Here is a 15,763-nt window from a genome sequence, read left to right on the forward strand (position 1 = left end):
AAGATTGATTAAAGATTATTTTCGGTGGATTAACGGATGAATTGTTACTTTATGAATATGCGCTAGCAAAAGAAGCATAGAAAATTTTTATTTCATGAAGACTTTAAACATTTTTGTAGGTCAATTATCTACCATTTTTACAAAATTCAGAAATGATTTAAAATAAAACGTTCTCATTACGTTTTCAGATGTTAACGAGTGAAACTATTTTTAAAACATTTGAAAGTTTTGCTCAGGTAATTTCAGCAATTACAATTACATTTTCATTACTCATTATGAACAAAGCATGTTTTGTTAGCTATGCTAATGTTACTGGATGATGAAACGTGCGATTCAACACAACTGCTTTTTAATAACACTAAACAAATGGACTTACCCTTGTGTTCTTCCAAACGTGTATGGTGTTTGTATTCTGTCCTGATAAACACAAAAGAAGATATTTGTTGTTATTCATCAACTTTCAAATGTATTTTTTACAAGAGTAGCTAGAATAATTGTGAAGCTCTACTTAATTATTATTTATTATTTTTTTCTATTATTCAATTGGACAAATTTAGACTGTGGAAAGTTCAATGTGCTGGCCAGTTTGTTGTTTATAATCTGCCTAATAAATTACACGGCTTATTCCTAATTTAAAACTGATTATTTTTTTTCTAATGATATATGATGTAATAAAAATTGTAAAAAAAAAAATAAAAAATTATAAAATCAAAGTGTGGTTATGTTGACCATCTGACAAGCTAAATCATCTTAAATGTATCTAAATCTCACAATTAAATAGAAAAGGAAGTAAATAACTGCAAAAAGTCCACTTTTCGAGGAATAAAGACCCACCCCTTTCACCAGGCTAGCTACGGGCCTGCATCAAGAACATAAATAAAGACGATGTAAACGCATTTTAATCAACTTCCAGGGCTCCTGAAGCCACTGTTGAACCATTCATTTTCTAACTATGAACTTAAACACGACTGCATCGTTTACACATCGTAGCACAGATTGAAGAGCTATTTCATCCAATACATTCGTCAATCTGCAAAGGACTTTACCAAAATCGCGTTGAGCTGTCCTGCCGCTGGCTGCCTTGAGGGAAAAGTGAGCATGAAACTTAGCTGTCACGTAGCTTACACACGGGTGTTCTGATATGAGACGGAACCATGAGTACGACGTGACGGGGATAATTAAATATATATATTTACTTAATTATTACATAATTTATAATTAAATTATGTGTATATATGTGTGTGTTTTACATAACCGCTTCAGTTCAGTCATTCACAACAAACGCTCTGTCAGTTTGGCTTTAAATTCAGTTGACTACCAAAACAGCAAGCAGGTGCGTGCGCGAACTGCGCATGCGCGTGAGACGAAATTAACGGTTATTTATTTATTTAATGTGTTCATGCTTGCGATAGCATAATGCCAATAGTTAAATCACTTGCCCTTCTTTTCAAATGCACTTTTAGTATTTCAATCACAGACTGTAAAAATGTACAAATATCACACACTAAATGTAACTGTTAAATGGTCAGACATGGGACATTCTAGCAAATTTTCACTTATTAAAAAAAGTAACCGGGCCTGACCTTTAAGCTTATCCTCCTTAAATAAATCATACAAAAACGAGAGCATAAAATCATACTATTCAATGATCGAGCGCATCCTCGATTATTTTTTATTTGTTTTTCTGATAAACTTTTATTATGAAAGGAAAAAATATATGATATAAATCAAGAAGTACACTAGAATACAAGTACATACAATTACAAAGTGATGAGAGCAATAAATAACAAATAAAAAATAGAAAAGAAAATTAAGAGAGCAAAATAAAGAAAGGGGAAGTACAAAATTAAATGAAAAACACAGAAAGCATCAAAGACTAACTCACTGGAATCATGATATTTTTTTATAAGTTTCAAGCTTTAAGCAAGGAATCAATTTCAATTCTAATATATATATATATATATATATATATATATATATATATATATATATATATATATATATATATATATATATATATATATATATATATTTTTTTTTTTTTTTTTTTTTTTCCGTTATTTTTATTTTTGGGGCTATATAATAAAAATAATGTTTTGTTGATTGTGATTTATTCAAATAATTATGTAAATCCGACCAAAACTTTTGTGAGACTGACAGAATAAACAAGTATCTGCAATATCAGTAAATTTTGAGATAAATGCATTGACCTGGTACATTTTGTGTTTAATTTTAAAATTAATTTCCATTGCTTTGTTTGGGATTACATATTTATATGAGCGAAGCCATGTTCTTTTCCAATCAATATCTCGTATTAATGCTGACCAATATGATTTCCCTCTTGGAGCAATTAGATAATTTTTCGTTGGAAAATTTGAAGAATAAGTTTGTTTTTGCATTTCTTATATATACTCATACCTTCTAATAATAATGAGGGTTCTATGATTCTTTTATTTATATTTTTGTTTACCATTGCCATTACCATTGGTCAGTCTAGCAGATAGACCCGCCCCCAAACTCATGTGATTGATTGGTTTCCTTTTCAAGAAAATGTTATGTTTTAATAGGCTGTAGTATTTTGGTGTGACAGATAGTAAAGTAATGTGAAAAGTTCTTGCTTCCTAATTATTTTTAAGTTGAATCAAATTAACTTTTAAAGTCATCCCAACTTAGATTTTTTTAAACCTGATTAACAAAGTAACTTAAAAAACCTTTGTTTTCATGACTCGTTCTAAAATCAACAGGTTTACTCACTTTTTAACATAGTCAACTAATCAATAAGGCTTACTTTAAATGAAGTCAACTAATCATTTTAAAGCAACAGGTTTACTCACTTTTTTATGTAAAGTCAACTAATCGCTTAAAAGAAACAGGTTTACTCACTTTTCTTAACTAAAGTCAACTAGTCGCTTTTGAAATATGGGTTTACTCATTTATTTTAAGTGAAGTCAACTAATCGCTTTAAAGGAAACAGGCAGGGCCGGCGCGTCCATTGAGGTGACCTAGGTGGCCGCTTAGGGGGGCAGTACAGAGAGGGGGGTGTCCGCGATACCTCCCTTACCACCCGCATCCTCAGTTATGTCCGCGACACCTCCCTCACCACCCGCGTCCTCAGATATATTCGCGCATTCACGACAGAATAGAGAGGGCAGCGTCAGCGACACCTCCATCAGCACCCGCGTGTCTTCAGTTATATCCGCGCATAGGGCGGCAGAAAAGAGGTCCGCGACACCTCACTTCATTTTCATAACTGGTCACTTTCGTTTTCACAGTGGGGTTGAGGGCGGCGTGATCGTCCTCTGCCTAGAGCAGCAGTTCAGCTTGCTCCGGCCCTGGAAACAGGTTAACACATTTATTTTAAGTAAAGTCAACTAATCGCTTTAAAAGCAACAGATTTACTCACTTCATTAAGTAAACTCAACTAATCGCTTTAAAAGCAACAGATTTACTCACTTATTTAAGTAAAGTCAACTAATCGCTTTAAAGGAAACAGGTTTACTCAATTATTTAAGTAAAGTCAACTAATCGCTTTAAAGGAAACAGGTTTACTCAATTATTTAAGTAAAGTCAACTAATCGCTTTAAAGGAAACAGGTTTACTCAATTATTTAAGTAAAGTCAACTAATCGCTTTAAAGGAAACAGGTTTACTCAATTATTTAAGTAAAGTCAACTAATCGCTTTAAAGGAAACAGGTTTACTCAATTATTTAAGTAAAGTCAACTAATCGCTTTAAAGGAAACAGGTTTACTCAATTATTTAAGTAAAGTCAACTAATCGCTTTAAAGGAAACAGGTTTACTCAATTATTTAAGTAAAGTCAACTAATCGCTTTAAAGGAAACAGGTTTACTCAATTATTTAAGTAAAGTCAACTAATCGCTTTAAAGGAAACAGGTTTACTCAATTATTTAAGTAAAGTCAACTAATCGCTTTAAAGGAAACAGGTTTACTCAATTATTTAAGTAAAGTCAACTAATCGCTTTAAAGGAAACAGGTTTACTCAATTATTTAAGTAAAGTCAACTAATCGCTTTAAAGGAAACAGGTTTACTCAATTATTTAAGTAAAGTCAACTAATCGCTTTAAAGGAAACAGGTTAACTCATTTATTTTAAGTAAAGTCAATCATTTTTACACTGTAGAATATAGAAATTTGAGTTGAGGGTGAACTCTCCCTTAATGTCGTCATCATCAAACAGTCTTTTCGTTCTGCCTTTAGAACTGGTGTGTTTTCCAGCTTTTCCGTGATCCCTGAAGAAACATCTCCTGTCTTGCAAGCTGGTGAAGACTTTACACATGTTGTAAAACACACCGCCAGCAGGCCAGAGGAAGATTTCCCCCTCCGCCGTGATGTGAATGTGTGGCCAGCGTCTCGTTCCCGTGTCGTTACACACTCGGCTGGCTCCTCGTCCATGACAGACTGTTACCTCCTGAAGCGGAAACGCATTTGATTGTTAACATCTGGGCCATTACAATTGCAAACTAGGGCTCTGTACATCAATCAGAAAGTGCTTTCAAAACAAAGAGACCGTCCTCCAATCAATCTATCGGGAAACGGGGGCATTACATGCTCCTGTAATCCTGGCTAATTAGCGGGATAATGGGAATGAGATTTATGAATCCGCCGCTGTTGAGGAGCTGCTGCAAATGAGCAGGGATGAACGCCAGAGCTGCAGTCAATGCAATGCAATGAGCTCCTCAACTAAACACTGGTGCTTTTAATCAACTCCTCTCCTCCTACAACACACACACTCACACTGTCTGTCTATCAAGCTGTCTGTTTATCTGTCTGTATGTCTATCTATCTATCTATCTATCTATCTATCTATCTATCTATCTATCTATCTATCTATCTATCTATCTATCTATCTATCTATCTATCTATCTATCTATCTATCTATCTATCTATCTATCTATCTATCAACTGCATTAATCTATCTATCTATCTATCTATCTATCTATCTATCTATCTATCTATCTATCTATCTATCTATCTATCTATCTATCTATCTATCTATCTATCTATCTATCTATCTATCTATCTATCATCTATCTATCTATCTAACTATCTATCTATCTATCTATCTATCTATCTATCAACTGCATTAATCTATCTATCTATCTATCTATCTATCTATCTATCTATCTATCTATCTATCTATCTATCTATCTATCTATCTATCTATCTATCTATCTATCTATCTATCTATCTATCTATCATCTATCTATCTATCTATCTATCTATCTATCTATCTATCTATCTATCTATCTATCAACTGCATTAATCTATCTATCTGTCTATCTATCTATCTATCTATCTATCTATCTATCTATCTATCTATCTATCTATCTATCTATCTATCTATCTATCTATCTATCTATCTATCTATCAACTGCATTAATCTATCTATCTATCTATCTATCTATCTATCTATCTATCTATCTATCTATCTATCTATCTATCTATCTATCTATCTATCTATCTATCTATCTATCTATCTATCTATCTATCTATCTATCTATCTATCTATCTATCTATCTATCATCTATCTATCTATCTATCTAACTATCTATCTATCTATCTATCTATCTATCTATCTATCTATCTATCTATCTATCTATCTATCTATCTATCTATCTATCTATCTATCAACTGCATTAATCTATCTATCTATCTATCTATCTATCTATCTATCTATCTATCTATCTATCTATCTATCTATCTATCTATCTATCTATCTATCTATCTATCTATCTATCTATCTATCTATCTATCTATCTATCTATCTATCATCTATCTATCTATCTAACTATCTATCTATCTATCTATCTATCAACTGCATTAATCTATCTATCTATCTATCTATCTATCTATCTATCTATCTATCTATCTATCTATCTATCTATCTATCAACTGCATTAATCTATCTATCTATCTATCTATCTATCTATCTATCTATCTATCTATCTATCTATCTATCTATCTATCTATCTATCTATCTAACTATCTATCTATCTATCTATCTATCTATCTATCTATCTATCTATCTATCTATCTATCTATCTATCTATCTATCTATCTATCATCTATCTATCTATCTATCTATCTATCTATCTATCTATCTATCTATCTATCTATCTATCTATCTATCTATCTATCTATCTATCTATCTATCTATCTATCAACTGCATTAATCTATCTATCTGTCTATCTGTCTATCTATCTATCTATCTATCTATCTATCTATCTATCTATCTGTCTGTCTGTCTGTCTGTCTGTCTGTCTGTCTATCTATCTATCTATCTATCTATCTATCTATCTGCCTGTCTGTCCGCCTCTCCTTTGCGTGACACTAATCAATGCTGATTGGTCACATGACCCAGTCTGTTGCGATTGGTTGACTGCATTTACTGTGAGATGGAGAGAAACACCCACCATGGCTTATCAACATTATTGAAAAAGCCAGAGAGCATGCAAAGTATATGTGTGAACCCAACGCAGGAGTGCATTAAAGCAATGCAGTAAACACCAGCATATTCCTCCATTCCTAATAAGTGTACTGACAAAGTACTGACAAACTAATGGACCCAAAGTGTGCCAAGAAAATCTCCCCCACACCATTACACCACCACCACCAGCCTGAACCGCTGATACAAGGCAGGATGATCCATGCTTTCATGTTGTTGAGGCCAAATTGTGAGCCGAGCATCCGAATGTGTCAGCAGAAATGGAGACTCATCAGAGCAGCAACGTTTCTCCAATCTTCTATTGTCCAGTTTTGGTGAGTCTGTGTGAATTGTAGCCTCAGTTTCCTGTTCTTAGCTGACAGGAGCGGCACCCGGTGTGCTCTTCTGCTGCTGTAGCCCATCCGCCTCAAGGTTGGACGTGTTGTGTGTTCAGAGATGCTCTTCTGCAGAGCTCGGTTGTAGCGAGTGCTTATTTGAGTTACTGTTGCCTTTCTATCAGCTGGAACCAGTCTGGCCATTCTCCTCTGACCTCATCAACAAGGCATTTGCGCCCACAGAACTGCCGCTCACTGGATATTTCCTCTTTTGCAGACCATTCTCTGTAAACTCTGAAGATGGTTGCGGTGAAAATTCCAGTAGATCAGCAGTTTCTGAAATACTCAGAGCAGCCCGTCTGGCAGCAACAACCATGCCACGTTCAGAGTCTCTTAAATCCCCTTTCTTCCCCATTCTGATGCTCACTTTGAACTGCAGCAGATCGTCTTGATCATGTCTACATGCCTAAATGCAGTGAGCTGCTGCCATGTGATTGGCTGATTAGACATTTGCATTAACGAGCAGGTGTACCTAATAAAGTGGCCGGTGAGTGTAGTATCAAGACTTTACTCCAAATGTCAGATACACAGCATTGGAATTTCTTTAGTGTGGGTAAGGAAAGTTTGGAGGGTGTCTAAACGGTGTATTTTCTTTGTCTGAGCTACCCCTTTGAGTTTGTGTGTGTGTGTGTGTGTGTGAGCACCGTGCTCTCCAGCGTGTCCCTGTGGCCCTTCGCGGTCCCTGACCTTGTCCAGGGCCCGGAGGACATCATCTCCCCTTACAGCCCCGCATCCAGATAAGCCCATTTCTTTTCTTGCAGCATCTCTTTAATGTCAGGCCTGAAATATGAAGTCATTAGGCGATATTAAAACAGTGCTGACAAACTAATTAACAGAAGACATTATACGGGATGGGCTCGATTAATCCGCTTTAATTGCTCTTTTAAATGGAGGCTCCAATTAAAATTAATAAAGATTTACCGGTGATCACACAAAACCGCGAGGAGCGAGGAGTGTCTGTCTGAAGGGCAGGCAGAAGTCAGGCGGATCCGGATGACTTCCTTAAAAAAATGGCCGAAATACGCACTGAAAACAGCATACAGTACAGTGAACATCTACACACAGACATCACCCATATATAGACACTACCTGACAAAAGTCTTGTCACCTAAGTTTTAGGAACAGCAAAAAATTACTTGACTTCTAGTTGATGATTTGGTGTCTTATATGAAAGGTGAAGGCCTCTAGATTTAGCTTATTTGACCACATATAAAATCTGATCATGCCTTGATGTTGACTGGTTTGATGAGGACAGTGCGGTCTGACTCTGCTCAGACTAAAGTGTCATCACTGAACAGAAATAATGTCCAGTATAGAATATAAAGTCCTGCTGCAGTGGAGACAGAATGAATATTGTGTCTGACTCCATCATGAGCTTGGAGGACTGCATCCATACATCTCTGACATGACTCCAATCACTGATTAATAAAGTCATCTGGAATGAAGAAGAAAGCCTTCAGCAGGACTCCCAGAGTTCATCAAGAGTCTTTGTGTTCACCTTTAACTCCACCTCCGTCATCAGCTCAATAATGTTGATGTCTGGTGACTGGGCTGGCCAATCCTGGAGCAGCTTGACCTTCTTTGCTTTCAGGAGCTTTGATGTGGAGGCTGAAGTATGAGCAGGAGCGCTATCCTGCTGGAGAATTGTCCCTCTCCTGTGGTTTGTAATGTAATGGGCAGCACAAATGTCTTGATCTCTCAGGCTGTTGATGTTGATCATCCACTCTGCAGATCTCTCGCACACCCCCATACTGAATGTAGACCCTAAACCATGAGTTTTCCTTCACTAAGCTTGACTGATTTCTGTGTGAATCTTGGCTCATGCTGGTTCCAGTAGGTCTTCTGCAGTATTGGTGATGATTGGGATGCAGATCAACAGATGATCCAGCAGAGAAATTCACCTTCCGACACTTTTCCAACTGATCAACTAGAAGTCGAGCTATTATTTGTTGCACCCTGATGTAAAATTCATGCGAAGTTTCATGCATAATGCTGTTGTTGATTAATTGTTTGGAACCCAGGCTCATTGAAAATATGTGCCCAGGTCTACATTTTTGGAGAACTGACACTGGAGTACATTTTCTTGTAGTATATGTTTTCACATATAGCGCACATAGAGGGCGCTGTGTTCATGTTAGTTTCATATTTCTTGGTTCTCAAAAAAAGAACACCCAGGGCACATTTTCCCAAATTCTTATTGGTTGTAACTTTAAATTCATTCTCAGGATATCTATTCTTGATTTCAACATTTCAGTGCCTGATATCAACAATTTAACTCCTGATTTCAACAATTTACCTCCTGATTTCAACCATTTAATTCCTGATTTCAAAATTTCAGTTCCTGATTTCAACCATTTAACTCCTGATTTCAACTATTTAACTCCTGATATCAACCATTTAACTCCTGATTTCAACTATTTAACTCCTGATTTCAACTATTTAACTCCTGATTTCAACTATTTAACTTGATATCAACCATTTAACTCCTGATTTCAACCATTTAACTCCTGATTTTAACTATTTACCTCCTGATTTCAACATTTCAGTCACTGATTTCAACCATTTAACTCCTGATTTCAACCATTTAACTCCTGATTTCAACTATTTAACGCCTGATTTCAACTATTTAACTCCTGATTTCAACTATTAAACTTGATATCAACCATTTAACTCCTGATTTCAACCATTTAACTCCTGATTTTAACAATTTACCTCCTGATTTCAACATTTCAGTCACTGATTTCAACCATTTAACTCCTGATTTAAACCATTTAACTCCTGATTTCAACATTTCAGTCACTGATTTCAACCATTTAACTCCTGATTTCAACTATTTAACTCCTGATTTCAACTATTTAACTCCTGATTTCAACCATTTAACTCCTGATTCCAACATTTCAGTCTTTGATTTCAACTATTTAACTCCTGATTTCAACCATTTAACTCCTGATTTCAACCATTTAATTCATGATTTCAACCATTTAACTCCTGATTTCAACAATTTAACTCCTGATTTCAACTTTTTAATTCCTGATTTCAAAATTAATTTTTTTGATGTCAGTAATTAAATTTCAACTAGTAGGTAATTAATTCTCGAATCAACAACTAGATTTGAATGACAGCCTATGGTGACATTTAACTAGTGAAAATACAACTGCTGAGATCAAGAGTTTTCTTTTTGATATCAAGAATCAAACTTGACATTAAACTCTTGCTGTCAACAATTTATTTTTGATGTAAAATATATGATCTATTCGGCTCCTCCTGTGTTAATGCACTAGACTTTTTGTTAGAATTACTAATATGCATGTTTATTACGTTTGTTAAGGTACTATTTTCATTTTTAGCACTCCATTTTTGCAAATATATTCAATATTTTATGTTTAAATACACTATGAACAGCAGCTGCGCAAATGTCCCCCTGGGGGAACTCGTCCCACGGCCTCTAGAGATTGTGCAGCACCATTGATGTAATGTAAGACCTGTTAATAGATGATGCCAACCACAGAGGAATTCTAGAGGTCTCCATAATCCTGGACCAGGCCGTATCCTGAGCAGATACTGTGGGGGTCATGGAGGAGTGGAGAACATGAGACTGATTCCTGAAAGACCCCAGTGACAGACGAGTCTCTATTGATCCCGTGGGCCAGCCTGAACACCAACCAGTGATCTACTCACACCTGCAGCTTCTCCACGATGGACGTCCAGTGTTCCCCAGCCTCCAGCGCCAAGAAGTTTGGCCAAAAGAGAAATGGTGGTGCCCAACTGAGCTTGGATTCTCTCAAGGTTTTTTTTTTCCTTCACTTTGGTCAATTGGTGAAGTTTGTTCCTCCACTGTCACCACTGGCTTGCTTGGTTTGGCACTTGTGGAGCTGTGCATGGATGGATTTGCTCTTCAGTGTTTGGACGCTCAGCAGTGAAGATTAAAGCACACTGAACTGAACTGAACTGAACTGAACTTCAGCTCTGAACACTGGACTCACACAGCTTCAGTTTACTAGAACTTCTGTGTTCAGCTGCTGCCACACCATCTACATTGTACAAGCGCTGGAGAAATAAAGATGAACTGAATTGATATCAACAATTTAATTTTACATTCTGAGAATTAAGGTAAGTGGTTGCCAACAGTTTATATGGATTGCATTTAAACAAACAAATTAAGTTGAACATTACTCAATTTAATTTATGTGTTTAAATTCAGCCCACTTCAAAATAATATAGTAAATGCAATTAATCAATTTTCGGTGCATTTTATACAGCAGAGTAGCCACATTATAATGAAGCCGAATGCAACAGGACAGTGTCTGTCAGATGCAGATTAAATATACTGTAATGTCAGTCGTGCTTCACACTGTAAGAATCTGTCAGAGATGATCCTGATGCAGCAGATTTCCACATTTCATCCATAGTCATGTGTCTCCCTCTTGTGGACAAAGTTCTGAAGCACAGGATCAGATCTCTTCTATTGGTATGAATGTTTTTTATAAATATTGGTCATTTTATGTCACCTTACTGGATTATTTAGGCCTTAAATCACAGTATAAAACATCTAATATTAGTTTTATCTAATATTAGTTTTATTTAATATTAGCCCAGCCAAAACCAGCTATGTCCAGCTTAAACCAGACTGGTCAAGCTGGTTTTGGCTGGATTTAGCTGGTCATTGTCCAGACTGAACAGCTAAAACCAGGCTGAAAATGGCTGAAAACCAGCCTGGAAATGGCCAAAACCCCTCTAAAACCAGGCTGGTCAACCAGCTAAAACCAGCCAACCAGCCTAGGCTGGTGTAAGCTGGATTTTTCAGCAGGGATACAGTCATATGTGTTCATTTAGTTGTAAATCAAAGTGTCATTGCATGACATTTCATTACATGACATGAAAGCTGAATAAATAATATTTTTATTTGTTTATGCTTTGTTAAGATCGGGCAATATTTAGCTGAGACAAATCTGAGGGTGCAGAAAATCTGAATACTAATGAAAATCACCTTTAAAGCTGTCAAATTAAGTTCTCATAAATGCATAGTATTGACTAAATGTTGAGTTTTTAATATATTTAAAGTAGGACATTTCCGAAATAACTTCATACTTAATATTGCTTCTAACCTTGTTTGGCACAAAGAAAAAAAAAACAATAATTTTGAGCCAAAAATATACAAACATAAGACTTTAAAACAGAAGCAACGACATAAGAACAGAAGATTTTGTGTTCACACACACACTAACACACACACACACACACACACACTAACACACACTAACACACACACACACACTAAACACACACACACACACACACACACACACACACACACACACACACACACACACACACACACACACACACACACACACACAGGTTTTCAAGCATTATTAGCTTTATCATTTATAACTATCATACTCTTTACACCCGATATCATCCCTTTCTATGTCCAAACATGATGTCATGAATATTCATAAGAGTCATTTGATGGCATATTAACAATCTTTATAATTTTCATGCAAAATTTAATTTATTATGATCTTATATTGTTGATCAATTTTAATACGTACATCTCAGAATATGTTATTTCATTTTGTCATTGAAGCAGCTGAGCTTTCACTCTTTAATATAATGATTTAATCTTTTTGACCCATACTTTAAGATTTTATTCATTTATTCATTCATTTTCCTTTGGCTTAGTCTCTATTTCAGAAGTCACCACAGCAGAATGAACTGCCAACTATTTCAGCATATGTTTTACACAGTGGGTGCTCTTTCAGTCGCTCTTTGCAGTCATGAGTTACAATCAGGATGTAAATTACAGGGGTGTTGACCGCCCTAATTAACGGTGGATCCCCTGAAGGATGCCAAAACAAGATATATAGGGGTTCAGCTCTTTAATAGTGACAAGTAGTTTCCTCCTGATAGGTATCTGAAGTAAAAATATAAATAGTTGAACTAATTTATAATATAAATATGCCTTTCTCCACCCCTACAGAGGTTCATACCATTGTGAATGCATAATCGCGCCAATAAGTCTAAGCGGGAAAACATTCATTTAAAAGTCTAAAGCTCCGATGGACACCGTAAGTAATCACAATACACTTTTTCTCATAAAATTCTTGTTTATTTCTATATATAGTGTAAATTAAAGAACAATTAGATGAATAGTTTATATATCTTGGCCTAAAGTCTGAAACACTATAATCAGGGCCCGGTTTTTCAAAAGGTTTAATCCGGATAAAATTGATCCAGATTTAGTAATCCTGTTTTTGCGATCCGTGATCACGTAATCCAGCTTACTGTTTGAGCCAGTTTTTCAAAGCAACATCGGATTGGATCAATCTGATCCGGATAGGAACTTTTCAGGATCACTAAATCTGGATAACCAGTGCTCAAACAGCATAGGACATCACAATGTAGAACTATAGATATGTAAAGGGCGACAAGTAGAATAGCCAGCGTGGGGCCAATATAACTTTATTTTTATTTGAAATGAAAACTAAAAAAAATTTAATAATTATAAAAATAATAATAATAATAAATAATAAAAACAAGAAAAACCCCACCCCGTCCTCTTTCAGCAGTCCACTCATCTGAGACCTACAACACTGTACATTGAGGATATTTATAATAAGTTTTAAATATAGATGTAAATCAAAAAAAAAAAAAGACTTAATGTCAAAAACTCCACAATAATTTCAGACTTCCTCATCTGATGTGGAGAGAGCAGCTTGTCTGAGCGTAGCCTTTAGGAGGCAGATCTCAAGTCATTGGCCTTGGTTTGCTGCAGTTTGGTCAGAGTCAGTTGTTCCTCTACCAGATGAAGCTGTGCTTCTGCCCTTTCAGTCTCTTTTTGCAATTGTTGAAAGTGATTTAAAAAATCAGCGATTGCCATTCTTTGCAATTTTTTTTGTTATTCTGTAATCATTGCATGCATCACTAATAAATATTCTAAAAAGAAAAATATTTTCCATTGTGATGAATATATATATCAATTAGTGACGGAATAAAATTGATTGTTTTTAGTGAGTTTTGACAGCTGTTTGGGGGATTATTTTATGAGGCCAAACTCTTTCTACTTTGCTGTAGGCCTATACTGAAAGGCTGAATACGTTAAAGCCTATAATCACTATAGCCTGACGGATGAACAAATAAAATTAAAACCTTATGAATAAACAGTATATCTCGTAAGATACTGCATGATCCAAAAATAGTATTATTTAATACATTTTGTAAGTTTTCATTACATTTTGGACATGAAATCCACACTAAATCCACCCTTCTGATGGGATCAGTTTAATCCTGGTTTTTTGGATCAAAGTGATCCAGATCCTACAAAAAAGGTCTGAAAAACCCAAACTAAAGGTTTGATCCGGATCAAAACCAAGATTGGATTACGTGATCTAATCCGATTACGTAATCCGTTTTTTCTTTTGAAAAACCCATTTTCAAGATTTGATCCAATCCCTTATCCAAAATCCTAGTGGATTACTTTTGAAAAACCGGGCCCAGGGGTTAGGCTTGGTCAGATATCCCTCAAAACATTGAACACTGTTTTATTAATAAATTAGATGTAATTTAAATACATATTTAATTCACTCAAGCATGCATTACACAAACTAACATTACCGAAACAGGCTGGAAAACAGCGAATAACAGTCAATTAAACGGTTACTCAACCGATCCAGGTTCTGATTTATTAAAAATGTGTAAAACCCAAAGCAATTGGTGATGGCTAATATGATGATTTAAAGTGGTTCAATTGAAATAATATTTAAGTTAAATGTCTTTACTTACAGCTGCGCACATTCTCCTGTCAGGTTGTTTTGTGCGTAGGTTACATTAATAAACAGAACTGCTGCTGTTTCCTGTTTACACATGTGTTGTCCACATGATGGCGCTCTTCTGTCTCTATGTAGTGTGTCAGATCCGGTCAGATCTGTGTACTGTTCCCCCTTTATCTTATAACCTCTACACACACACACACACACATGCACACACACACACACACACACACATCTCTTCTCTGATTTGTGTAGTCCAGTGAAGTCATTGGTTTTAATATCTGCCTAGTTTGGCTCAGACTGTCATACAAACGCTTTGCATTCAGAGCCATTTGCCTGAAACAGCAGCAGAATACTATCAGCTCTCTGACCTTGGTTTCTGATCATAAAGCTCATACGCTTTCAGTCAAAGAAATAATGCCGTATGATTTACTTTGAAACGACTTTCACTCACAAATTGCTGCGCATGAAACGTTCTGTGCTATTTCCATCCAACAACCTGCTTTCTTTTATTTACAGCCCTCATATTATTCCTCATCAGACAGAATCAGACCCTTTCCTCAAGCTGTTTTTAATGTGAGGTCAATAATGCATGTGCTTTAGTAGTCAGCTGCCTGCAGATCTCGTTATTGTTCTGTTCTGACTGTATGTATATCTGCTGAAAGTTGTCAATATGAGCAGTCCACGAAAAAGAAGCCGGGACTGAATTAATACGAGAGACACACCTAGGCAAAACTGTTGTACAGTTTTAATTGGAAACACAAATCAATTAACATGGAGTAAGATTGATCTAATTGGAAGAGAGCGCGGCTTAAATAATTACAGCCGTCTGTATTTTTCTGCACTCTTCCTCGCAAAGCAATTAAACTAATGTTTTAATTTCTTTAATTTTATCATTTCGGGAGTAATTGCTGCTTGAGTGCCTCGCAGGGTTTGCTGTGTTCCCACTGCCAGGATGAATAAAACATCAATGCAACAGGTGAACGCATACATAAAAGAGAGTTCTGCAGGTTACTCATTTAGAGCGGGGATGCTTGTCATATTTATTTGCACAAACCTGACTGAACATAACTCATTCATTCATTTTCCTTCGGCTTAGTCTGTTTATTCATCAGGGGTCGCCACAGCGGAATGAACCGCCAACTTATCCAGCAT

The 15,763-nt window shown here is 35.8% G+C and overlaps 1 long non-coding RNA gene across 2 annotated transcripts in view; it reads right to left on the reverse strand.

Moving 5' to 3' along the window:
- The window catches only part of LOC141378392 (uncharacterized), a 9,311-nt gene extending 7,968 nt beyond the window's left edge, over nt 1–1,343 (reverse strand). The window contains exons 1-2 of one of the 2 annotated variants that reach the window (XR_012392953.1): nt 1,047–1,343; nt 377–417 (exon numbers count right to left, since the gene is read on the reverse strand). This is a non-coding gene — a long non-coding RNA (uncharacterized lncRNA). The remainder of the gene's footprint in view (nt 1–376; nt 418–1,046) is intronic. The other variant, XR_012392954.1, reaches the window with a different exon arrangement.
- Nucleotides 1,344–15,763: the final 14,420 nt, after the last annotated feature.

This window comes from Danio rerio, chromosome 17 (genome assembly GCF_049306965.1).
Source record: "Danio rerio strain Tuebingen ecotype United States chromosome 17, GRCz12tu, whole genome shotgun sequence".
Lineage (NCBI taxonomy): Eukaryota > Metazoa > Chordata > Actinopteri > Cypriniformes > Danionidae > Danio > Danio rerio.